This window comes from Heterodontus francisci, chromosome 2 (genome assembly GCF_036365525.1).
Source record: "Heterodontus francisci isolate sHetFra1 chromosome 2, sHetFra1.hap1, whole genome shotgun sequence".
NCBI classification, from domain to species: Eukaryota; Metazoa; Chordata; class Chondrichthyes; order Heterodontiformes; family Heterodontidae; genus Heterodontus; species Heterodontus francisci.
The window spans coordinates 73,996,952-74,021,715 of record NC_090372.1 but is presented as its reverse complement, the minus strand read 5'-3'; the positions used below and the strand labels follow the sequence as shown (position 1 = coordinate 74,021,715).

At 41.5% G+C, this 24,764-nt stretch overlaps 1 protein-coding gene across 4 annotated transcripts in view; it reads left to right on the top strand.

Moving 5' to 3' along the window:
- skap2 (src kinase associated phosphoprotein 2) overlaps positions 1-24,764 on the top strand; it is a 415,888-nt gene that overhangs the window by 170,889 nt on the left and 220,235 nt on the right. The window lies entirely within an intron of this gene.

Below are 24,764 nucleotides of genomic sequence, written 5' to 3'. Positions count from 1 at the left end.
CTCCTGTACTCAAACTCATCTCATGGTCGCCTAATTTTGAGCTGCTAGATCTGTTGTGATTTTATCTATTTAGCACAGTAGTCGTGCCACACAACATGATGGATGGCATCCACAGTATGAAGGCAGGACGTCTTCTCCACAAGAATGTTGTGGTAGCCTCTCTTACCAATACTGTCATGGACAGATGCATCTGCGACAAATAGATTTGTGTAGACGAGGTCAAGTAGATTTTTCCCTCACGTTTGATTTCTCACCACCTTCCGCAAACCCGGTCTGGCAGCTGTGTCCTTCAGGACTCAGTCAGTCGTGGTGGTATGAAGCCACTCTTGGTGATGGACTTTGAAGTCCCCCACCCACGGTATATTCTGTGCCCGTGCTGCCCTCAGTGCTTCTTCAAAGTGGCGTTCAACATGGAGGAGTACTGAGTCATCAGCTGAGGGAGGGTAATCAACAGGAGGTTTTCTTGTCCATGTTTAACCTGATGCCATGAGATCTCATGGGGTCCAGAACCAATGTTGAGGACTTCCAGGATCACTCACTCCCAACTGTATACCACTGCACTGCCAGCTCTGGTGGGTCATGGATGGTGGTGGATGAGTCTGTGACCCTGGCTGAATGGTATAATTCTGAGATAGCTTTCCCAATTTTGGCACAACTTCCAAGGTATTATTGAGGAGGACTTTGCAGTGTCGTTTGGGTGTGTCTTTGTCATGTCTGGTGTCTAGGTTGTTGCTGGGTAGTTCATTCGGTTTTTCTGCAGCAGTTTGATGCAACTGGATGGCTTGATTTTAAATGTCTTCTCCTTTCTGTTTTCCTTTTATAACTTTGAAGTCTAAGTGCAAAGTTATCATTTCCACTTTTCTTAACATTAATGCATTAGAGAATGCTCTTTAAAATTTGGATGCCCAAAATTGTGCGCAGTACATGTGGTGTCACCAATGATCTCTACAAGTTTATAGTGAAATGTTTTGACTGGTAGTCAAATGGTTTTGAGGTGTTTCCTTAGTGTTTGATTACTTTTCACTGAATGATCAATAAAGGAAAAGAACAAATTTTCTTCACAGCCAATGAAGTATTTTCGAAGTGTTGTCACTATTTTAATATAAGGAAGCATGGCAACCAATTTGCACACAAGGTCCCACACACAACAATGAACAACATAACAAGATCATTGTTTTTATGATGTTGGTTGAGGAATAGTGCAATGGGACCTTTTTAAAGTCACCTGAGAAGACAGAAGGGTTGGAGTTTTAGTTTAATATATCATCCCACACCTCCAATAGTGTGGCACTCTTTCAGTATTGCACTGAACTGCCAGGCTAGATTATCTGCTCAAGTCTTTGGCGTGGGGATTAAATTTAGATCCTTACAATTTTGAGGTGGGAATGCTACCACTGGCCCCAGCTGACACTTAAATCACATACAAATCATTTTAAATTTCCAGATTTGCTATTAGGCACTCCTTCATCATGTGCTGCTTGCTGAGTCCTGTTCCAATATGCATTTATCTACATTACAATTCATCTGCCATTCTTTAGCTCATGTATTTAACTGATCCATATTTTTCTAAATGCTGTTTTTCTCAATACCAAGCCATGTCATTGAGTGGCATCAACAATTGTTTTAATATGACAATAAATACTATCTTCCAAGTTGTTAATCATTCAGTGTGAACTATAGGGTATCCAGTACAGATCACTCCACTAATTATTGTCCCACCAAATCAAAGTTTGTCCATTGTTCATACCTCCTACATTATTTTGTCAAGCCAGGTGCTAATTTAGTTATCTAATTTTCAATTCATTTCTGCTTTAAAAGACTTCTACGTATAAGTTTATTAAATGCTTTCTTGAAATCCAAGTTCTATCCACTGGATAGAAGTGGTTCATTCAGTGGCTCATTACCCCATTAAAGGCTAGCAATACTTATAATAAATCTACATTGACTAATCCTAAAGATGTGTTTTTTGATGAACATTAACAGGATCATAAATAATATTCTGAGACATTTCCCCATTATGGATGTTGAGCTAATTAGCCTACAATTTAAAAGTTCATGTCTCACTTCCTTTTTGAATATATAGAAACATTTTCTGTACTCCAGTGATGAGGGATACTAAATATATGATTCCCTAATATGTGTTTATGGAAACCACGACAACTTGCATTTATATTGTACCTTTAATGTGATAAAACATCCCAAGGCACTTCACAGGCATACTAAAATGAAATATGAAATCAAGCCACATAAGGAGATATTAGGGCAGATGACCAAAAGCTTGTTCAAAGAGGTAGGTTTTAACGAGTGTCTTAAAGGAGGAAGGCGAAGTGGAGAGGTGTAAAGAGGGAATTTCTGAGCTTTGGGTCCAGTTAAAGGCACGGCCACCAATGGTGGAGCTATTAAAATCAGGGGTACTGTTCCGACCAAGGCGGGAGAAGTGCACTGTTTATTCTAGTCCCACTTCTCCACCGACCACAACATTTATTTAAGTTTCCCACTTACCTTATACTCTATTTTTCCCAGAATAAAGCACCAACCAGGTTTCTTTAATAAACAACAAAATTATCAGTTTATTATAAACCAAGTTTTAACCAATAATGAAGTAAAACATACACACAAATTGAAATATTAAAGCCCCCAATTTATCCTAGCTCTCTCACGCGCTCACACACATACACAACTGGTTAACCGGGAAAAAATAAAAAGGGATTTTTGTTTACAGCTGTTACAAAGGAATAAAAGGAATAATGAAAAAAAATGTAAGCTGAAAAGAAGGTATGGAAAGATGTCCTTTGTTTTGGTTAGGCGTCTCAGATGCGTGTCGACGCCTATCGGTGGGATCTTCCTAGAACAGTTCTTTCCAGGCAATGTTGTTGATCAGTTTGAGTAAGCTTTCAAAGAGATGCAGCAACAGGAGGCTCCAAATAGTTCATAAAAGGCCTCTCAAACCACTCAGGGTCTCTTTAAATACAGGAGGAAACAGGAACCCGAAATACTGGAAATACAGGGTTTCTTTTCAAGCGAGAGATGACATTCTCTTCTGTTCCAGGCAAAACTACCAACTGGCTTTTTTAACAGTTCAAATTGAAACTAAAGCTTTCCATAAGAAAGCCTCCTGACAACCATAAATATTTGTTTGTCACTTCTTTGTAAACATCTCTCCAAGTCAAAAACAACCCCTGATGGGTTTTTATTTGAAAACAGGTGCCTTCCAGTACCTGTTTAGAGTTTCAACTCAGTCCAAACCTTCTGGTGACTTTTTTTTAAAAGAAAAACCCCCAAGTTCCAGCATCTATGGAATCTTTTGCAGTTTTAAAACACAAATTCTCAAAAATTTAACAAAAAAAGGAAACACTCGTAACAATAATCAAGAAGCCAGAATTAGAGGACTGCAGATATCTCGGAGGGTTGTAGGGCTGGAGGAGATTAGAGGTGGGAGGGGCCAGGCCATGGAGGGATTTCATAACAAGGATGAGAATTTTAAAAATTGAAGCGTTGCTTAACTGGAAGCCAGTGTAGGTCAGCGAGCACAGTGGTGATGGGTGAATAGGACTTGGTGCAAGTAAGGGCATGGGCAGCAGAGTTTCAGGTGACCTGAAGTTTATGCAGGGTAGAATGTGGGATGCCAGCCCGGAGTGCATTAGCATAACACCTAAACATTTTGAGAGTCTCAGTTACTTCCTATCTCGCTTCTTTAAATAATGATTCCTCAAACGTCTTGGAGTGTTTCCATTGAAAGTGGCATGGGTCAAAGTTCTAGACCTTCAACACGTGGTATTAGGAAAAAGATGTTGCTGCATTTCCCATTAAAATAGTCAACTAGAAACTGCTGAAAATTTCAAAAATCTGGTAAGGCAAGCTAGCAATGTGTAATTGGCAACCCTGGAGAACTTGCTTAACCCAGGAAAGCACGAACTAGTTGGTTTTAAATGTAAAAGAAAAAATAAGTCACATTGGACAAATGACAAAAATTGTAATTCTTACAGGAGCTGACTTTTGCCTTCAAGGACAAGACCCAATCTGTTGACTTTAACAAAATACACTAATAAATTAGAAAACCTACTTAATATTATTTTATGCAGCGTTATAGTACTGATATTAATGTCTAATAGCCAGGGAAGGGCAACAATACCGAATAGTTGTGGAATTATCAACAAGGCCTTTTTTAATATATAAAAAATTGCTCAAAGGATATTTGTCTTATTTGTTAATTACCCCTACCCAAAGGTAGGTTGTAGTTCACTTCGACTTCACTTAGACTTTATACCCAGTACATGTGTGTTACTGGGATATTTGCATATGTATGAGTTGAAGCAGCTGGTTTATGCATGCATTTGGGTATTATCATTCCCATAGGATCTCTTGTTAGACTTGCACTGCTACCATGTGGATGAACAGCAGAATACAGTCACTAAACCTAATTCTACTGAAATCTTCACATTAACTGAAATGCAAAAACAGTGTGGTTTTTGAAGTCTCGACAAAATGGTTTCACCTTCGAGTTAAATTGTGGTGTAAATGGTGGTTCATAGTAATCTATTCATTTATAATATTGCAATTTACTGGGGTTATTGCCGGTGAAGTTGAAATAGTCAATGCAGCAGCTGGTGCACAGCAAGGGGTTCTAGTTAAGACACTCCGTTCATAATTTGTAACATACATGTTTGTTGCAAGACTAAGAAACTTATGAAAAGCTCCCTATTGCTCCAGTTAAATGTATTTAATGAATTATCCTCTCAGTGTGGTTAGAAGTTATAAGAACATAAGAACTAGGAGCAGGTGTAGACAATTCAGCCCCTCGAGCCTGCTCCGCCATTCAATACGATCATGGCTGATCTCATCTCGGCCTCAACTCCACTTTCCTGCCCATTTTCCATAACCCTTCCACCCTTTACTAATTAAAAATCTGTCTATCTCCTCAAATTTACTCAATGTTCCGGCATCCACCGCACTCTGGTGTAGTGAATTCCACAGACTCATGACCCTTTGAGAGAAGTAATTTCTCCTCATCTCTGTTTTAAATCTGCTACCCCTTATCCTAAAACTATGAACTCTTGTTCTAGAGTACCCCACCAGAGGAAACATCCTCTCTACATCTACTTTGTCAATCCTATGCTTGGTATAATATCACTGTTTCCTAGTCATAACTTGTTACTTTTCGTTAGATTTTTCAATGTAGTGAGTTTTTGATAAATTGGAAATTCACATTTCACAAAGAATCTAGTTGAAGTGTAAAAGCATGTTGCACTAGTGTTAATAAAATGAAATAATGTAATTGATAAAGCAGTGCTGCATTTTAGTTATTTGTTAATCCTGCTATTTTGTCATAAAACTTTAATTATAGGCTAAAGGGAAGGAGTCAATAAATTGTTCAAGAATAACTATAAAGTGTTTTACTATTTGGAATTTAATTTCATCAACTCACTTTGAGACCAAAAGTAAAAATAACAAAACAAGATCAACAAATACAGATTTTTTTTTTAAAGGGAGTTGTTTTTGCAGGAAGAAGAATCAGTGTAATTTTCACTGCAGTGATATCAAACAAATGCTTGACATTTTTAGAGCTGTATTGGAAGAGTTACATCATTGCTTTCAATATTTGACAAACAAAAGACCACAAACTCAAAAGTTGACAGTTTAAAAATTGTAACTTATGTGGACAAATGAACACATAGGCTAAGAAGATTTTTTTTTCAATCTCAAAATATATTTTAGCATGATTTGTAGGTGATTATTTTTCTTTCAGGAGTCTTTGTATAACCATCAGAGCTTCATGTCCGAACAAGATAGAATTAATGGATTACATGTATTCATTCTGCTAAATGTTGCCAATTAAATCTTTTAAACAAACTATTCTGGAATTTACACCACACCTCACTAAAACTAGTCTTTCAATGATTCATGAAATCCCCTGCAAGAATCTCAAGTTAATACATTGAAATGATGTGTATTTATTATTTCTAGTACTTTTTTAAAAAAAAAAGTCATTCTTCAGGATGTGGACATTACTGGCAAGGCTACCATTTATTGCCCATTTTAAGTTGCCATTCAGAAGGTGGTGGTGGTGAGCCACCACCTTGAATCACTACAGTCCTTATGGTGAAGATGCTCCCTAATCCTATTAGGTAGGAAGTCCCATGATTCTGACCCAGTGACACTGAAACAATGGCAATATATGTCTAAGTGAAGATGGTGTGTAACATGGAGTATGGTGATGTCCCTATTACCAGCTGTTCTTGTCCTCCTAGGTGTGGAGGTCATAGGTTTGGGAGGTGCTGCCCTAGATTCCTTAGCAGCTTGTTACAGTATGTACTATCTGCTCACTTAGTCTTGTCTTTTCCAGAAGAAAGAGCCACAGCCTACTCAATCATTTCTGATGGCTGCATTCTCTCAATTCTGGGAACATCCTGGTAAATCTTTTCTGCACTTTACCCAGTGCTTCAATTTTTTTTTTTGCAGTCCCTTTTCACTAGAACTGCACACAGCAGAACCAAGGTTCTATATAAATTTGGCATTGCATCCTTGCTTTTGTATTCTCTTCCTCTAGAAATAAACCCCAGTACTTTGCCATCTTTATTACCTTTATCAACTTGGATTGAAATTTTGAGTGATTTTATATATCTGTATTGCATATGGTTTCAGAATTGTCAGGTACTGTTCAGTAACTCGTCCAAGTGACCATTCTTCATATATAGTGAACTTTGGCAAGCTATTCAACTGCAGGGTCCATAAAACCATAGCCTAATCCTGTCTGCAGTCAATGCCCACACCAATCATACTTTGCAGTAGATGTCAATGGCTAGTGATATGGAGCTAATATTTCACTTCCTAGCCTAGTGATACTGATTCCTGTTTCCTGATATTTTATAATCTGCTTGCTGATTCAATGGCTGGAATTTCTTGCTCTCCCTCTTTTTTTTTTTCCAAGCGTCATTTGGGCTTGTTGGGTGGGGTGGGGCAGGGGGAGGGGGAAACAAGTCTGGAATCTACTCTCCCAAGTGCCTGCCCACTTTTGTGTCTCAATTTTCCACTAAGATGGATGTGCAGTGAACAACATGTCTGCCGCCTTATAGACATGCTCAACGCAAATCACGGAAATGTGTTATCTGCCCTGATCCTATCATTATGTGTAGCAATACTAGACACAAGGAATACACATTTTCCTGGCAATCCATGTTGCAGTTGTATCAGAAAGTGACTTTTAATTTATAAGCACTGAAATCCTGTGCTGGAGTAGTTGATTGCAATGGTCAGGGCAGTAAATTTGTTTTTTTTTTAAGAAATGCTTTACCAACATCTTGGAAGATAACTGGCAATGCTTTGCTGTGTCGGACCACAGAGGATACCACAGCAAAACTCTGCTTCCACTTCAGCTGCTCTCCCTGTCAAAGGTGGAAGAGCCTGCTGAAAATGTGTTAATGGCCCCTTATGGCCAAAAGATTTGCTGGGGTAAAGATTGTATCTCGGTGTCGGAAGGAAGTCTTGCCATGATGGAGATGCTTTCTAATTCTGCGGAAGTGGGAAATCTGAACTCTTGTATCAGCTAGTCTAATTTTGCATAAGTATAACATGAAGGCTATGGTTACATAGTAGGTGAATATCCACTTTGCTTTTAATTTGAAGCACCTACATATTTGGAACAAATGATATGCTGTGGGCATAGCATGACTAAAGCACTAAAAAATAAGAAGCTCGTCGGAGGTGAGGAATTTACCATTCTGCAAACTGTATATAACTTTAATTGGATTTTTTTCAATTGCCTTTCTATAGAAAATTTTACATTTGGAAAAATCATTTTGAAAGTTCTGTAGCTGATTAAGAGTTGAATCCTGTTTGTACTTCATTGTACTGCCACTGTCTCTAAATTGTCAGACTGCTTATCCAACATCCAGTGCTGGATGAGCAGACATTTCCTCCAATTAAATATTGAGAAGTCCAAAGCCTACTCTGACTCCTATTTCTTATGTTCTTGTGTTCTTATGTTCATTGTCCTTGCCACAAACTCTACTTTTGAGCCACCAAGTTTTGGCCATCGGCCCTAATATCTCCTTACGTGGCTTTTGTTTTATAATGCCTCTGTGAAGCACTTTGATATGTTTTATTAAGTTAACAGTGCTATATAAACAAAATTTATTGTTGTTCATTACTAAGATTTTAGAATTGCATGGACTATACAGCATAGAAACAGTTATTCAGGCAACCACTTCATGCCTATGTTTATGCTGCACTGTTTGTTTGCCTTCGCCCACTAAGATAGTGAGAGTTTCTTCTAATCAGTTTTATCTGGCACGAGACACAAATTATCTATCTGGCATATACCAACTTTTGAGTGTGTTTAAACCTGTAGAGACTTTCAACAGACTTTATGAAATCTGACAAGAATGTGCTTTATTGCAGTCATGGACAACACTGGAGGGAGTCAGAAGTGTGGGTGACAGAGGTATCTGCTGTGTAAATGACACATTGCCATTTTAAACTGGGTATATTGCTCGGGTTATGCTGCAGATTTCCAACTAATTAAAATTAGAAGTGCAAAGTGGATAAAAGATATAATTAAAAATAAGAAACATTGCTTTTTGGAAAAGAAGAAAGACTTGTATTTATATAGCACCTTTCACGACTATAGGACATCCCAAAGCACTTTACAGCCAATTAAATATTTTTGAAATATAGTCATTGCTGTAATGCAGAAACCATGGCAGTTAGTTTTCACACAGCAAACGCACAAACAGCAATGTGATAATGACCAGATGATCTGTTTTAGTGTTGGTGATTGAGGGATAAATATTGATCAGGACACTGAGGATAACTCCCCTGTTCTTCTTTGAAATAGTTACGTTCACCTGAGAAGGAAAGACGTTACATTTGAAAGATGACATCTCCAACAGCGCAGCACTCTCTCAGTACTGTACTGGAGTGTCGGCCTTGATCTAATGTTTGGTGTGGGACCTGAACCCACAACCTTCTGACTCAGAGGCGAGAGTGCTACCAACTTAGCCATGGCTGGCACACCTGCAATATATGCAATGCCTAGTGGACCCTGACTGACTGCACTAGTGTGCATGATATCTATAAGTGGGGTTTATCTTCCCTCCGCCCCCCCCCCCCAAACCTCTTTACCCTTTCAGCTGGAGTTTCTTTCTTACATATCATTTGCATTTACACTTCATAAGCATCATTAGAGCCCTTTTGAGCCCAACTTTTGGGCAATCTTGAAAGCTTGTATTATTATTCACATTGTTGCATATAAACACTGTTACAGACAGGTAAGGAGGAGGTCACAGTTACCACTCTTGCCCTTCCTCTTATTTGACCGCAACAGGGTTTATTCTTTTTTTTTAGATGGCGGTGGTGCTTACCACCTCAGTGAGTGTTTTACCTTTTACCTTTAGTATGATCATGAAAGAACCAGACAGGTTTTCTTGAGTTTGAACAAGAACGAGGTGAGTTTATTTATACTTAATAACCTAAACCCAATTTAAAAATAATAAAAAATACACTACACATTCGCGCACACATTCACATAAGAATCACACACACGCACAAATAGATTACAGAGTGGAAAGTAGGTTTTGTGGTTGGATTAAAGTCCAGAATAAATGAAACGTTAATACACAGTCTCTGAGCTTGGATGATTCGGTGGTCTTCCGGATGAAGTTATATTCTTGAAGTCTTTGGCTGGTCAAAGTACACTTTGTGGCTGGCTGGCTTGGCTCAGGGTTTTCTTGGAGGCAGACTTGTAGATGGCTGTCTTCCCCTGGTCTCTGGCTTTAGCAGTCTGTAGGCTTGGAGGGTCCGCAGTCGCAGATGGTTTTCAAACTTGATGTTTTCTGGAGAGAGAGAGAGAAAGGGAGGCACACAGCCTTTTTTGCTGCTGCACACTCAGTTACTGCCTGTCTCTTTTTTGTGTAACAAAACTCCCAGTTTTACACAGCCCGGGGAGACAGTCACATGGTTTTTGCAATCCCCTTTGTTTTTAGAGGTCCAAAATCTAAAACCCAAAACCCCTCTCAGGTGGTGTTGTCAGTGTTTAGCCCCTGGAGGGATGTCTCCACTCATGATTGCTACAAGATGGCTTTGAATGTCCCGCTAATGAGGGTGATATGGATAATCTACTCAGTTAGCCAAAGCATTGTCCTGGCTGGGCTTCTTTTAAGACTGGTGTATCCAATGCGATCTCCTGGTATTTCAAATGCACATTGTGGTGGCCATCTTGGTTGTCAGATTTTTAAAGTTAACTGCAGGATTTCTTCCATTAAAAGTTTAATGTAAGATTCCAACCAATGAATGAATATTTCTCATTTAGCATATTGTGTTTTCTTGACAGTACATTTAGTATATCAGCTCATAAATGAAGTACAGATAAGTACCAGTTAAAATATTTAGTCCTTTCTACTTGTAATCAAAATTTTGTTGCGTAAAAATACTGAACAATATTGTGTGGATTGAAATGAAATATATAATTGTGTGGGTTTTATATTTTGGTTGTTAATAATTTCTTTCTTTTGGGCCTCCTTATCTCGAGAGACAATGGATACGCGCCTGGAGGTGGTCAGTGGTTTGTGAAGCAGCGCCTGGAGTGGCTATAAAGGCCAATTCTGGAGTGACAGGCTCTTCCACAGGTGCTGCAGAGAAATTTGTTTGTTGGGGCTGTTGCACAGTTGGCTCTCCCCTTGCGCCTCTGTCTTTTTTCCTGCCAACTACTAAGTCTCTTCGACTCGCCACAATTTAGCCCTGTCTTTATGGCTGCCCGCCAGCTCTGGCGAATGCTGGCAACTGACTCCCACGACTTGTGATCAATGTCACACGATTTCATGTCGCGTTTGCAGACGTCTTTATAACGGAGACATGGACGGCCGGTGGGTCTGATACCAGTGGCGAGCTCGCTGTACAATGTGTCTTTGGGGATCCTGCCATCTTCCATGCGGCTCACATGGCCAAGCCATCTCAAGCGCCGCTGACTCAGTAGTGTGTATAAGCTGGGGGTGTTGGCCGCTTCAAGGACTTCTGTGTTGGAGATATAGTCCTGCCACCTGATGCCAAGTATTCTCCGAAGGCAGCGAAGATGGAATGAATTGAGACGTCGCTCTTGGCTGGCATACGTTGTCCAGGCCTCGCTGCCGTAGAGCAAGGTACTGAGGACACAGGCCTGATACACTCGGACTTTTGTGTTCCGTGTCAGTGCGCCATTTTCCCACACTCTCTTGGCCAGTCTGGACATAGCAGTGGAAGCCTTACCCATGCGCTTGTTGATTTCTGCATCTAGAGACAGGTTACTGGTGATAGTTGAGCCTAGGTAGGTGAACTCTTGAACCACTTCCAGAGCGTGGTCGCCAATATTGATGGATGGAGCATTTCTGACATCCTGCCCCATGATGTTCGTTTTCTTGAGGCTGATGGTTAGGCCAAATTCATTGCAGGCAGACGCAAACCTGTCGATGAGACTCTGCAGGCATTCTTCAGTGTGAGATGTTAAAGCAGCATCGTCAGCAAAGAGGAGTTCTCTGATGAGGACTTTCCGTACTTTGGACTTCGCTCTTAGACGGGCAAGGTTGAACAACCTGCCCCCTGATCTTGTGTGGAGGAAAATTCCTTCTTCAGAGGATTTGAACGCATGTGAAAGCAGCAGGGAGAAGAAAATCCCAAAAAGTGTGGGTGCGAGAACACAGCCCTGTTTCACACCACTCAGGATAGGAAAGGGCTCTGATGAGGAGCCACCATGTTGAATTGTGCCTTTCATATTGTCATGGAATGAGGTGATGATACTTAGTAGCTTTGGTGGACATCCGATCTTTTCTGGTAGTCTGAAGAGACCACGTCTGCTGACGAGGTCAAAGGCTTTGGTGAGATCAATGAAAGCAATGTAGAGGGGCATCTGTTGTTCACGGCATTTCTCCTGTATCTGACGAAGGGAGAACAGCATGTCAATAGTCGATCTCTCTGCACGAAAGCCACACTGTGCCTCAGGGTAGACGCGCTCGGCCAGCTTCTGGAGCCTGTTCAGAGCGACTCGAGCAAAGACTTTCCCCACTATGCTGAGCAGGGAGATTCCACGGTAGTTGTTGCAGTCACCGCGGTCACCTTTGTTTTTATAGAGGGTGATGATGTTGGCATCGCGCATGTCCTGGGGTACTGCTCCCTCGTCCCAGCACAGGCATAGCAGTTCATGTAGTGCTGAGAGTATAGCAGGCTTGGCACTCTTGATTATTTCAGGGGTAATGCTGTCCTTCCCAGGGGCTTTTCCGCTGGCTAGGGAATCAATGGCATCACTGAGTTCCGATTTGGTTGGCTGTATGTCCAGCTCATCCATGACTGGTAGAGGCTGGGCTGCATTGAGGGCAGTCTCAGTGACAGCATTCTCCCTGGAGTACAGTTCTAGGTAGTGCTCAACCCAGCGGTCCATCTGTTTGCGTTGGTCAGTGATTATGTCCCCCGATTTAGATTTGAGGGGGGTGATCTTCTTGATGGTTGGCCCAAGAGCTCTCTTCATGCCATCATACATTCCTCTGATGTTTCCGGTGTCTGAGGCCAGCTGAATATGACTGCATAGGTGTTGCCAGTAGTCGTTTGCGCAACGCCTAGCTGTTCTTTGTGCAGTACTTCTGGCTGCTTTAAGTGCTGCGGATGTTAAATCGCTGGGGGCTTTCTTGTAGTTCAAAAGTGCAATGCGCTTAGCGGCTATGACAGGTTCCAGCTCTTCATTATGAGATTGAAACCAGTCTGCATTTCTCTTCGCACTTTTGCCGTAGGTGGTCAAAGCTGACTCATAGATGGCGTCTCTGATGTGGGCCCACTTGGTCTCAGCATCCCCTGTGGGAGTGTTTTGAAGGGCTGTTGCAAGTGAATTTAGAAATTTTTGTAACAGCTGTGGGTGAGAAATTCTGCTCGTGTTGATGCGCGGGTGGCCCTTCTGCTTGGAATGATGCAACTTCTTTGGTCTGAGTCTAACCTTGCTGCACACCAGGGAGTGGTCGGTGTCGCAGTCCGCACTGTGGAAGCTGCGTGTGATTTGAACACTGTTTAAGGCGGCTCGCCTTGTGACAATGAGGTCTAGCTGGTGCCAACGACGTGATCTTGGGTGCCTCCATGAAACCTGGTGACAGGGTTTAGTGTGAAAGAACGAGTTGGTGATGCAGAGGTTATGATAGGTACACAACTCAAGCAGTCTCTGCCCGTTCTCATTCATCCTTCCAACGCCATAGCGCCCAAGGCAGGAGGGCCATGAGTCATGGTCGGCCCCAACCCTGGCATTAAAGTCCCCCAGCAGGAATAGGTGTTCGGTGTTGGGGATGCTGCTAATGATGTTATGGAGTTGTTCATAGAACTGGTCTTTAGCTTCAGGTGCGGAACAGAGTGTTGGAGCATAGATGCTGAGTAGGTGTACTGGACCAGAGGTGGTGAGCAGTCGGATGGACAGTATGCGTTCCGAGCCATTTGAGGGAGGCTCTATCATGCTGAGCAAGGAGTTTCTGATGGCGAAGCCCACTCCATGCTGTCTTGGTTCTTCTGTAACATCTGTAAATGTCTTTATTTTGACACTTTTAAATGTGCTTGGCTGCAAAAATAGGTTCAATTATAATCCGTTATTTTTATATAACAGAATTGCTTTAATAACCATTTGAGTAACATTTCTACTCCAAATCAAAACTGACCAGATAATATTTGATCCAGTGTACTTTCAATTAAGTGTTTAGTTCTCTATTTCTCTAATGCTGCTTTATAAAATAGTATTATAGTGCCTCTTTTTGTGCAGAAATTTGCATTTCTAGAATTCACAAATACAAAGGAGAAGGGCAAAGTGTTTTGAATTGAATGTCCATACTATTTAGTTATGATCCATGAAACTTTGTTTTTCATATCACTCATTTTTTCATGGAATGTGTTCAAAAAATAAATGTCCTAGGATTCTGAGCTGAGCAGTTATTTGGCCTTCAACATTTAATAGTTCATTTACTGTCTGAGTTATAAATAGTGATGTATTAGGTTTTCCATGGTACAGCGTAAAACTTCATCCTGTCAAATCTGTTCAGCTTTTATCTCTTCTATTTAACAGATCAATACTGAACCACTAAAAGTACTCTTAATCTTGTGTTGTCAAAACCAAGTGTTGCAAATATGCTTTGATGATTACTTTCTCATATATAATAAGAAATAAGATTAATGATTTTTCACTGATTTTTTGATAATATGTAATATGTCATAATATTTAAAATATTTTCTGTATATTAGCGGCAGAATAGATTGTGCCAATATTTTTTTAAAGGAAGACCACTAAAATGGATCTGTTGCACGTCTCTCAGGAGTAGCAAGTTAATTACAGATAGACTTTGAGCTAAATGTTCTATTCATGTTGGTGTGAACTAAGTATGATACAATATTTAAATTTTTCATAAGTTTAAGCAATAATGAGGTACAGTTCAATCATTACTTAAAACAGGGGTATGTGCCAGCATCCAAGAGGTGGTCTGAAGGATCAGGGGACATTACGGGATTAAGAGACTTGGGAGAACGGAGGGGGTCTCTGCGTTCAGTTGGCACTCATGAGGTTGATGGCAAAGACCACGAAGGGATAGGGGCACGAGTGTGTGACAGTGGCTGGGACATTGAAGGTAGGTATTCTTGAGGAAGACTGGACTGTGGAAGCATTGAGGAAGGAGGATAGGTTCTGAGCCCCCCCACCATGCCCTGATCATTCCCTTCCTCCTCACTGCCATGCTCAAGGCACTGCCCACAATGCCCCAATCTTAGTTACTTCCTTCCCTCCCTCCTCACCGCCATGGTGCAGCCCCCGCACCATGCACTGATCACTTGATTGCTGGGGATTGTCCCCAACATTTTCAAATTTCCTGGCCATAAATACTCCACTCCCACCCTGCGGATCCTTGAATACTGGTGCCTTTAAGTCAGTCTCACTTTGTTTCTTGTGCTGTTTCTCTTTTCCACTTCATTTTGTCTCTGATTGTCTCTTGTCTGTTCTTCACTGTGTCCTTCATCGATTGTGTTGCTCCTCCTCTCTTGCTTCTGACACGCCTGCTGCTCCTCTTCCATCTCTCTTCCTCCTCAGCTTCTCTTCCTTCACCGCCTCCTCCTTTTCTGTCTGCCAATAATCTTCGACTTTTTACTGCTACTGTTCCTCTCCTGCTGTTTTCCCATTTTGGCTATCTCATTTTCCTATACTCACTAGTCTCTCCTCCTCTTTCTCCAGCTCTCTCTCCCCTTCCTCACCCCTTTCTCCATCACTACTTCTTCTCCCTTCCTCCTTCTTTACCTCAGCCTCCTGCTCCTCCTCTTTTTCCCCCCCAGCCCACCATCTCCTTCCCTCTTCTTCACCCCGGCAATGTTAAATTATCATGCATGCACAACATGGATATTTTGAGTATTGATATGTAACATATTCTTCTAGATCCTGCCCCCCCACCTCATTTTCTGTTGACACTGTTGTTATATTGCTTAAGTATTTTTAGACCAAGTAATAATTATGGTCTTTTGCCAGCCCATGAAGTTGTATTTTCCCCATACATGATTATATTGCTCAAAAGGAAAACCGTTTACATTTTTAGGTAGCATGTGTTTACATATTTCAGTTGTGGTTCATTGTACCACTGGTAAGTATAGTATTAACAATCTTGTGAACCAAAGACTTCAAAGTCATTAAACGGTAACTTAAAATACATTGTGTACACAATGTGAGAATTTAGTTGGGCATTTTAAATGTTTTTGAAGTGTTTCCTTGGAATTACAATAGCTACAGAATTTGAGAAAATTACACTTTTGGTCCCTTCCTGTAAGCAAAAGTTGTGATTTTAGTGTGTGCTATAAAAATGGTTTGTATATTGAACAATTCTTCCTGTATTAATGTAGTAAAATAAATATTTTGGAAAAACTTGTTTAAAAAACAATATGAATGGGTGGTCAGCTATATCCTCTCCCAGTGATAACTTGTTTCCTGAATATGAATCCAACAGGGCTCAAAATAAACAATAGGATGAGGTGATGCTTCTCACTGTGAGGTTACCAGCAAGAGGTCAAAAAGTGAAGATGTAATACAATTTCCTGTGGCAGTACATACCCTACTTTAGACCCAATTAGCCCTGTATTGCGAATTTAGTATTTTGTTTGTAGATATTTCTTTAATCTCACCATTAAAGCACCACGTAATGCACATAATTAAACCATTTTATAATTGAGGGGTAACTATAGTGTGCTAGCTTTAGTGGTCTTTAAGGTGAAGAACGTCTTTATTAGAGATTAGTAAAGATTATAAATTAATTCCAAGATTAGATAGAGCACAAGTTCAGTTGAAGTAAAACACACTCTACCTTGTCAAAACCCAACTTCAGAACAGTAATCTACTGAAGAAAAACACTATTGCATTAGTCCAGGCAGTAGTTACATAGGATTACAAAGAATATACAGCACAGAAACAGGCCATTTGGCCCAACCAGTCCATGCTGATGTTTATGCTCCACTCGAGCCTCCTCACATCATTCCTCATCTAAAGCTAACATCGTAACCCTCTATTCCCTTCTCCCTCATATGCTTGTCTAGCTTTCCCTTAAATGCATCTATACTATTCGCTTCAACCACTCCCTGTGGTAGCGCAATCCACATTCTAAACAGTCTTTGGGTAAAAAAGTTTCTTCTGAATTCCTGGTTGGATTTCTTGGTGACGATCTTATATTGATGGCCTCTAGTTATGCTGTTTCCCAAGAGGAAACATTCTCTTTCTATCCATTCTATCAAAAGCTTTCAACATTTTAAAGACTTCTATTAGGTCACCAAAGCCTTTTATTTCAAGTGAAAAGAAACCCAGCCTATCAATCCTTTCCTGTTATGTCTACCATGCATTTCTGGTATCATCCTTGTAAATCTTCTCTGCATCCTCTCTAGCACCTCTATATCCTTTTTATAATATGGCAATCGGAACTGCATGCAGGACTCTAAGCCTGATACAGGTTGAGCATAACTTGCCTACTTTCCAATTCTATTCCTTTAGAAATGAAGCCTAGTGCTTGGTTTGCTTATTTTATGGCCTTGCTAACTTGTGGCACAACTTTTAGTGTTTGGTATATTTGTGCTCTGAGATCCTTTTGTTCCTCTACCCCACCTTGACTTGTACCTTACAAGTAATACATGTACCAAAATTTACTATCTCATTTATCTGTGTTGAATTTCATTTTCCAATTATCTGCCCATTCTGCAAGTTTATTAATGTTCTCCTGTAATTTGTTGCATTCCTCCTCAATATTGACTCTCCCCCCTGCCCCAAATTGATGTCAACCTCAAATTTAGAAATTGTGTTTTTGATTCCATAAGGGCCATATTATTGAAGGCCTTTTGAAAATCCAGATAAATTACATCTACTGCATCACCATTGTCTACTCTCTCTCTCTCTCTCTGTTACCTCCTCAAAAAAGTCAATAAGGTTGGTTAAGCAAGATTTTCCCTTTTGAAATCCATGCTGACTATTCATTATTTTATTTTTCATTTCTACATGTTCTATTCTCTCCTTGAGTACGGATTCCATTATTTTTCCTACCACCGATGTTAGGCTGACTGGTCTATAATTGCCCAAGCAAATTCTGTCCCCCTCCTTAAATATAGGAATTACATTCACTATCAGTCAGTCTTCTGGCACTATACTTTTCTCAAACAAATTATTAAATATGTGTAGTAATGCTTCTGCTATCTCTTGCCTCGATTCATTAAAAATACATCGATGCAATTCATCCAGACTAGGGGCTTTATCATTTTTTAAGTTTGATTTAGTTTATTCAATACATCCCATTTAAAATATTTTGAATGCACTTATCTCATCATTCGGTGTCGTGTCTACCTTTTCTATGTAGTAAACACTGAAGTGAAATAATTTAATATTTCTGCCTTCTCTGTCGTTACCTGTAGTATTATCTTGTCTATCTCTTAATGGGCCTATTCCCATCACAGCCTTCCTTTTTATTGACGTGCCTGAAAAAATTTTACTGTTTTGTTTTATTTTCCTTGGTAATTTAATTTCATAGTTCCTCTTTACCTTCCTAGTTGATTTTTTGAGTTCTCTCCTAATCTTTTCGTATTCTCGCTTATTATGCACTCCTCTGCTATCTATGTATTTAATGTATGCCTCTTTCCTAATTCTTCATTGTTCCCTTTATGTCTTTATTTAAAAACAAGGGCAGCAGAAGAGACTACAACAATTACAGGGGCATCTCACTCCTTAGTGTCACAGGGAAGGTCGTTGCTCGGGTCAGACTTAAAAGGCTCCATTTATTTTTTATTCATTCATGGGATGTGGGCGTCGCTGGCTAGACCAGCATTTATTGCCCATCCCTAATTGCCCTTGGGAAGGTGGTGGTGAGCTGCCTTCGTGAACTGCTGTAGTCCATGTGAGTTAGGTACACCCACAGTACTGTCAGGAAGGGAGTTCCAGGATTTTGACCCAGCGACAGTGAAAGAACGGCAATATAGTTCCAAGTCAGGGTGGTGTGTGACTTGGATGGGAACTTGCAGGTGGTGGTGTTCCCATGCATTTGCTGCCCTTGTCCTTCTAGTTGGTAGAGGTCGCGGGGTTTGGAAGGTGCTGTCTAAGGAGCCTTGGTGCGTTGCTGCAGTGCATCTTGTAGATGGTTCACACTGCTGCCGCTGTGCGTCGGTGGTGGAGGGAGTGAATGTTTGTGGATGGGGTGCCAATCAAGCCGGCTGCTTTGTCCTGGATGGTGTCGAGCTTCTTGAGTGTTGGAGCCGTACCCATTCAGGTAGGTGGAAAGTATTCTATGACACTCATGACTTGTGCCTTATAGATGTTGGACAGGCTTTGGGTAGTCAGGAGGTGGGTTACTCGCCACAGGATTCCTAGCCTCTGACCTGCTCTTGTAGCCACGGTATGGCTACTCCAGTTCAGTTTCTGGTCAATGGTAGCCCCTAGGATGTTGATAGTGGGGGATTCAGCGATGGTAATGCCATTGAATGTCAAGGGGAGATGGTTAGATTCTCTCTTGTTGGAGATGACCATTGCCTGGCACTCGTGTGGCACGAATGTTACTCGCCACTTATCAGCCCAAGCCTGGATATTGTCCAGCTCTTGCTGCGTTTCTACACGGACTGCTTCAGTATCTGAAGAGTCGCGAGTGGTGCTGAACATTGTGCAATCATCAGCGAACATCCCCACTTCTGACCTTATGATTGAAGGAAGGTCATTGATGAAGCAGCTGTAGATGGTTGGGCCTAGGACACTACCCTGAGGAACTCCTGCAGTGATGTCCTGGAGTTCAAATGATTGACCTCCAACAACCACAACCATCTTCCTTTGCGCTAGGTATGACTCCAACCAGCGGAGGGTTTTCCTCCTGATTTCCATTGACTTCAGTTTTGCTAGGGCTCCTTGATGCCATACTCAGCGAAGTGCTGCCTTGATGTCAAGGGCAGTCACTCTCACCTCACCTCTTGAGTTCAGCTCTTTTGTCCATGTTTAAACTAAGGCTTAAGTCAGGAGCTGAGTGGCCCTGGAGGAACCCAAATTGAGCGTCACAGAGCAGGTTATTGCTCAGCAAGTGCCACTTGTTAGCACCGTTGATGACCCCTTCCATCACTTTACTGATGATTGAGAGTAGACTGATGGGTGGTTATTGGCTGGGTTGGACTTGTCCTGCTTTTTGTTTACAGGACATACCTGGGCAATTTTCCACATTGCCGGATAGATGCCAGTGTTGTAGCTGTACTGGAACAGCTTGGCTAGGGGCGTGGAAAGTTCTGGAGTACAGGTCTTCAGTACTATTGCCGGAATATTGTCAGGACCCATAGCCTTTGCAGTATCCAGTGCCTTCAGTCGTTTCTTGACATCACGCAGAGTGAATCAAGTATGGCATCTGTGATGCTGGGTCTTCAGTGTATCCGTAAACACAGTGCGGCTTCCGTGCTGGCAGATCTACTGTGGACATGATCTTCTCCATGTGCGAGCTACAAGAGAAGTGTAGGGAACAGGATATTCCCCTTTACCTTACTTTCGTAGGTCTTACTTCGGCATTCAACATTGTCAGCAGAGCAGGGCTGTACAAGATTTTGGGGAAAATTAGTTGTCCACCAAAGCTCCTCAATCTCCTCCGCTCCTTCCATGACATGCACTGCACTGTACAGTTTTATGGCTCCACTTTTGACAATTTCATCGTGAAAAATGGAGGAAACAGGGCTGTATCCTAGCCCGCACTCTGTTTGGCATCTTCTTCTCCATGCTCCTGACCTTTGCCTTCCCTGCAGATATGGAATGAGTCTACTTGCACACTAGGTCAGACGGCAAGCTCTACAATATATCGAATGAAAGCAAAGACAAAAACCCTGCTACCTGGCTCCCTATCAGTCACACCCTCTCTTTCCCAGATCTGTATTTTCCTCTCGAGTGTGACTGTATTCTAGATAAAACTATCCAGAAATTCTACCCCCTCCCTTATGTGTTAGAGACTCTCCAACTCACACTCCAGCTCAATGACTCAAGATGGAGACATCTGCTGCAGATGTGTTTGCTTGGGACAATCTTGCCATCCACAAACTCCCACATTCTGCTGACCAGACATACGACCTGTTTTGCCATATCTTAGACCAGCCTTATTTATTTAGTTAGTTCAAGTCTTTCTTCAAAAATTATTTGTGGTTATATTAAGTAGTTTAAGCTATGAACATGACACAGTATGTATACTTTCCCAGTCCTAGTTTAAACTACTGCCCTAGTTTAAAGGGAAAAAAAAGAAGAAACCTTAAAAATTCAACAACCAATCACTTACCTGCTTGCCTAATTAATACCTCTGGACTTCACTCTTGAGTCTTGCTGTCTCCTGCTCCCTTTCTTGGACCATTCCTTGTTTTGTGAAATACCAAAACAGCACCTCTTCCCTCACTCACTAAATTCCCTAAGTTAAGTAAGGATTCTGTTAAATCAGCACTCCATTGAGCTAAACTTTGTGCATAAGCAAAACCTTACCCGACCCGAACCCGACGGGACCCGGCAACATGGGTCAGGTCGGGTTGCATTGGGTCGGGCCGGGTCGGACATGCTCTATCACCGGTAAGTGGCTCCACTGTTAATTTTTGGACTAGAAAGATGGTTTGGTTACAGTTATTTTAAGCTTGTGCCGATCAGCAACAAAGTGAAAAACGTAAGGTAAGTTAACTGATAGTCGGGTTGGGCGCGGGAAAAAATGGAAGGGCTCTGGCCGGGTCGGGCTTGGGTCACATGTAGTTATGTCTGGCTCGGGTCAGGTTTTTTTTTTTTTGCAGACCCGAGCAGGCCTTTACCTCCAGTATTTATATTAGTAGGAATTCCAAAGACTTGAGTCAGCCCTGCTGATTAGGTAACCAGTTCTAACTAGCCACCTAATTATCTAACTGCAGCTACCACTAGCAGGCAGTTTGTTTACTAAGAGTTTGTTTGCTAAGAGTTTGTTTACTAAGACTTAAGAATGTGAAAGAAACCACAAGTTAAAGATAAGTTAAATGCTAAATGCAAAACATGACTAGATTTTAGAAAGAGATCAACCCTTAAAATTTTCTCTGTCACCAAATTTCCCGAGTTAAGTAAGTACTCTGTTGAATTGGTACTCTGAGCTGCATTGTTCAGAGGAGTGTTGTGCAGGAAAATGCTGTTAAAGTCAGAGTGTGGGGCTTGGCATGTGTGAAGTGTTATGCCCCTCGCCTGTCATGCCCTCCTAAAATCTTGTATCCTCTTGGTGCACTGTCTCCAGGCTGGAGGGACCAGACTCCTGCTGCTGACTTCCTCAGTCACTTCCACCCACGTCTGTTTGGTTGGAGAGGTTGTCCTCTTTCTCCAGTCTTTGGGAGTGCTCACTGCACTGCAGCCCTTCAGATTCTACAGCAGCACCTCCTGGCAAGAGTAAGAGACCTGGGGAGCAGCCTTTCCAGTTCTCCTCTCCATTCGTGTGTTTGCTGCAGCCTCAAAAATCCAAATCAAACATGCTAGGGCCAGATTAATTAGAAGTCCTTCCTTTGACGGATCTAGGGCGTCATCTTGCCTGCCCTCTCTGGTTGAGGAATCCAGAGACAGGATGCTAATGTCATGGCTCTGAGAAAGACCCTCAACAAAGCCTGCAAATTAGGGAATCAGGCTCCCAACGTGCAAGTGGTCCTGCCATTCCGGCAGGGACTAAGTGTAGAAGATTTTGCTGTTGAGAACTACCATGTTAAAATTTTCTTCATTTCTTGAATGTAGTACCGAGCAAATTGTTGGAGTTGTGGGCTGACAAGTCCCCAGGTCCTGATCGACTTCATCCTAGGGTCTGTAAAGAAGTGGCGAGTGAGATAGTTGAGGCATTGGTTTTGATTTTCCAAAATTCCCCAGATTTGGGGAAGGATCCATCAGATTGGAAAATAGCCTCCTTTATTCAAAAAGGGAGGGAGACAGAAAGCAGCAAACTACAGGCCAGTCAGCTTAACATCAGCCAAAGGGAAAATGTTCGAAGCTATTATTAAAGACGTTATAGCAGGGCACTGAGAAAAATTCAAGGTAATCGGGTAGAGTCAACATGGTTTTGTGAAAGGAAAATTGTGTTTAACCAATTTATTGGAGTTCTTTGAAGAAGTAGCATGTGCTGTGGATAAAGGGGAACTGGTGGATGGACTGTACTTAGATTTACAGAAGGCATTTGATAAGGTGCCACATCAAAGGTTATTGTGGAAAATAAAAGCTCATGGTGTAGGGGGTAACATTTTGGCATGGATAGAAGATTTGTTAGCTAACAGGAAACCGAGAATCGGCATAAATAGGTCATTTTCTGGTTGGCAAGAAGTAATGAGTGGTGTGCCACAGGGATCTGTGCTGGGGCCTCAACTTATTACAATTTATGTGAATGACTTGGATGAAGGGACCGAAGGTATGATTGTTAAATTTGCTAATGACACAACGATAGGCAGGAATAAGTTGTGAAGAGGACATAAGGAGGCTACAAAGGGATATAGATAGGTTAAGTGAGTGGGCAAAGATCTGGTAAATGGAGTATAATGTGGGAAAATGTGAAATTGTCCATTTTGGCAGGAAGAATAAAAAAGAAGCATATTATTTAAATGGTGAGAGACTGCAGAGCTCTGACATGCTGAGGGATCTGGGTGCCCTGGTGCATGAATCGCAAAAGGTTAGTATGTAGGTACAACAAGTAATTAGGAAAACTAATAGAGTGTTATCATTTATTGTGAGGGGAATTGAACACAACAGTAGGGAGGTTATACTTCAGTTATACAGGGCATTGGTGAGACCACATCTGGACTACTCTGTACAGTATTAGTCTCTTTTTTTTAAGGAATGATATAAATCCATTGGAAGCAGTTCTGAGAATATTTACTGGACTAATGCCTGGAATGGGTGGGTTGTCTTATGAGGAAAGGTTGGACAGGCTAGGCTTGTATCTGCTGGAGTTTAGAAGAGTAAGAGGTGACTTGATTGAAACATATAAGGTTCTGAGGTGTCTTGACAAGGTGAATGTGGGAAGGATGTTTCTTTTTGTGGGAGATTCTAGAACTAGGGGTCACTGTTTAAAAATAAGGGGTTGCCCAATTAAGGCAGAGATGAGGAGAATTTTTTTCTCTGAGGATCGTGAGTCTTTGGAACTCTCTTCCTCAAAAGGCAGAGTCTTTGAATATTCTTAAGGCATAGGTGGATAAATCCTTGACTAGCAAGGGGGTGAAAGGTTATTGGGGGTAGGCAGGAATGTGGAGTTGAGGTTACAATCAGATCAGCCATGATCTTATTGAATGGTGGAGCAGGCTTGAGGGGCCAAGTGTTGCTAAATCATATGTATGTGCGTATGTATGTTCGTAGTTCAACAACTACATCAGAAGCTATCTCACTTCCATTACATTAGTTTTGATCGATGCTGTGTAACTTGCAGCTTTTTGATAATGTTCACATATATTTTGCAATCCTTAATTCCTAATTTGTTTCTGCTCTCCTTCTCCAACAGTCTAAGTTATGACTGAGGATAATACCATAATAATTTATTATTTCCACACACAGTTGTCCTTTACCATGAGCATTCCTAATTTTAATCGCTCCATCATTGGTAGCTGATCCTTCAGTACCCAAGACCCTAAATACCGGAATTCCCTCCCTAAATCTCTCCACCTCTCCAGCTCCTATTCCTCTTTTTTTAAGATGCCCCTTAAAACCCACCTTTGAACAAGCTTTTGGTCTTCTTCCCTAACATCTCCTTCTGTGACTCGGTGTCAAATTTTGCTTAATAATGCTCCTATGAAGCACCTTTGAAAGTTTTACTATGTTAAAGTTGTGAGTTCACCCTAAAATTTTGTACAGCTCTGTGATTATGTATTTTTCTAGTGTATTTCCCCTGTCCTTGTTCAGTTGAGATGGAGAGTATTTTGTTTTATAACCTGGGTCTGTAAACCTTGAGGGCCACTATCCACCCACTGCCAGCAGAGACAGACTCCCCCAAAACAGTGTTTCTCTCTCTTCATCCCCTTGTCTGCCTCCTTTCCTTCAGCAGGGTACCCTCCTCAGAAGGTTGAATTTCTCTCCACCCACCACAAAATGGTGGTAATCCCTCACAGCTCAACAAAGTCATTCGGGGAAAAGTTTGTTCGGGTAGCACCACTGCAAGGGGTGCCACGCAGACTACATCAATCTCCCAAGGGCAAGCAGCACTGCCAGCCACTATCTGTGCAGGCCACACGGGTTTCTTCACTGATGTCAATGAGGAAAGCCGCGTGGGCCACACTTTTAGCAACCCGCGGTATTGTCTCCCCCCAGGGAA